The sequence below is a fragment of the Procambarus clarkii genome, chromosome 38 (assembly GCF_040958095.1).
Source record: "Procambarus clarkii isolate CNS0578487 chromosome 38, FALCON_Pclarkii_2.0, whole genome shotgun sequence".
Lineage (NCBI taxonomy): Eukaryota > Metazoa > Arthropoda > Malacostraca > Decapoda > Cambaridae > Procambarus > Procambarus clarkii.
The window spans coordinates 41,853,493-41,856,439 of NC_091187.1; the positions used below are offsets into that span (position 1 = coordinate 41,853,493).

Consider the following 2,947-nt stretch of genomic DNA (forward strand, 5'->3'; position numbering starts at 1 on the left):
GCGAAGTCGTTAAATACCAAGATATTACCTCAGTTCAAAATCCAAACAGAAACAATCCTCATGAACCATGGGGGGGGGGATCTTTGACAAGCCGATGGCTTCCACTATCCGTCGAGGACACTAGGGACAGGTAAATTCAGGTACAAATCTCCCACATTCGTTATTGTGCCTTTATTTTTTAACATATAGCTAGCTCAACCTGTAATTTGTAATTACTTATATTGAAGGAGGTAGCAAGACACTGCTATGTACCTACATTTGTAATGAAAAAACATTATTAATACATTAAAACAATTTCGTAGCAGAGCGTAGTTTCGATCTACGGACCTCTGGGTTATGGGCCCAGCACGCTTCCACTGCGCCACTCTGCTGCTCATATTATTTGAATGATACATTTTATAGATCTTTTATAATATTATAATTGGTAATATTTTCTTCATAAATAAAAGTATCAGTGTTTCTGCGCAGTAACGCACCAGTACGCACTGATCTTGCGCACATCATGGTTACTGTGCACAGCCAGTTGCGTATGTCATACATCATAGCATGGGTATGTGATCACTGCTGCACACGATGGGTATGGGTTCACTACCACTCATGAACAGGACATGTATTGGAGGCACTAACGCTCACAGGATAGGTATACATGGGGTCTACAGGATAAGTATGGGATCCACTCAGCCCTGGAGGCTGATCTGTCGTGTTTGTTGAGGTCTATAGCAACTCTTCTTGCATGTAAACATTCCAACCATAAGAATTATATTTAGTGTCTGGACCGAGATTCATCAGTCAGTTACGCAAGTACTTACGAACATGTTATCTCAATCTTTGGCGACTTTACACATATTAAACAGTTGATGAGCTCCGAAAGACTGGGAGGCTGTTTATAATTATATATTATTTTCTAAATTGTTGTGTTATGCCGCCAAAACTCGGTATGTAGATGTTCAACCCGTCCTCATAATAGAACGGCGCCTTTTGACGAATACTCTTCCCAAGACCAACAATTGTCGTACTAGAAAATGGTAGCGGCTCGTGAAACTGCAGCCCATCCTCTTGTTGTCGGAAAATCCGACACCATTTAATATATCATTTAATATTTAATGTATTGTATAAACAAGTTACCCATAGAAAACGTAACTTGTAGTGGAATTACCGTCTATAGAAAACGGGATATCATCACCACATACTATTATATTCACCACCTATTATGGTGGGAATTATTCTTAAATACATTAGTCTTTGAACTTTACCATTATAAAAACATCTCATATAAATTAACTTAATTATCAATATTAAAGTAGAGTAAATGTGACCCTTCTATCACTTATTGACATCTGGACAATGTAAGCTAGGCATCAGAGTGAGGAAGGAGGGGCAGCCATTGTTGTTGTCACTTCCGAGACGCATGGAGCAAATTCGGCTCCTATTATATCTGGACAATGTCGGCCAGTAGCGTCAGTAGTATGGAGTGTTAGACATTGTTATTGTTTTTACTAGACCAGAGGCACACAGGAGCAAATACGGCTCCTGTTAATTTTACTTGGACGTAGTGTTATGGAAACCAAAGGTGTACCATTATCAACACGCTGTCAACAAATTCAAGTTAAGTGTTCTTTCCGAAACCCGTTTATTTTCATTTATGGCCATTAATGTCATTATATAGGGTGACCCGGTTAGAGCACGTGGTAGCCTCAAACTAAAGGTAATTAAGCCAGGTCTTCATTGTTCCATGTACAGTATTTTCTCTGATATACCTGTCATATATAGGATTCTGGCTTTACAGCTAGCGCCCTTTTGACAGGTCAAGACGAGGAAGCAAGACTTTATGCACCAGTTACTGGGTGATGGAAGCTACCTCAAAGAGGATAATTTGGTTTCTACATCCTAGTTATACCTGTTTGGACTAAGGCCTGCTGTACTATAAGATAAGGAACCTTTTCAATGTATGTAGTTAATACTGTAGTTTGATTGGCTGCATATATATATATATATTCAATTAATATAAACCTCCCTAATGTGTAGAGGATCGATTTGTGAGATTATGAGATTATTGCAGAAATACAGTCCACTTATCATTATACAAATTGCTATCGAAGTATATAAATTAACGTAAATATAAATTCATAAAAATTAAATAAATATAAATCTCACAGGTCGGTTCCCACACTTGTGTTGGTAGTACTTATAGCAACCCGTTCTCACACAAGACAGTACATATATGACTTAGTGCTTAAAGTCAATATGTGGAATGTGATTTAGTACATATGTGATATATTCCCAGTTAACTTTTTTACCAAGGCTCAAACTCTTCCTCACGTACCAATTTACGTCTCACAGTACTCGTCCATCAACGTAGATAGCTGAATAGTCGTGATTGGTTCAATTATAACGAAAATTGTAGTTTTCAGGTCCCACATGGGTTGTGAAATTCACCTACTATTGTCCATGCTCTTTTAATATTACAGATCAGCTACATCCTATTGAAGGCTCGTAGTTTTGTTTTGAGAAATATTAGTTGTTCTTAGTAAATTATAATAAGCACAATAAATTATTACATAGAATAACAGTGCTTCACCAATCAATATTATATACCATAGTTTGTGCTTTAGAAATCTTTAAAGAATGTTTTGTAGGAACGCTAACAGAAAACGATGTTATGTTGGAATGTATATAGGGTAAACTACTGCAAACAGGATGGTATGGTGTGGATTATTGGAAACTATAGGATTAGTATAGGGTCCACTACCACCTGTTAGGTGGGTAAGGGGTCCAATAACACCCGCAGGATGAGTATGGGGGTCACATCCACCCACAGGAATGGTATGGGGATCACTTCCACCCACAGGAAGGGTATGGGATCCAATACCATCCACTGGATGTGTATTGCGTCCACTACCACCGACAGGATGGGTATGGGCTCACAACCACCCACAGGATAGGTATG

General features: G+C 38.4%; 1 non-coding gene across 1 annotated transcript; it reads right to left on the bottom strand.

Moving 5' to 3' along the window:
• Nucleotides 1-299: 299 nt before the first annotated feature.
• TRNAM-CAU (transfer RNA methionine (anticodon CAU)) lies at nt 300-371 on the bottom strand. The gene has a single exon. It is a non-coding gene; the product is annotated as a tRNA-Met (tRNA).
• Nucleotides 372-2,947: the final 2,576 nt, after the last annotated feature.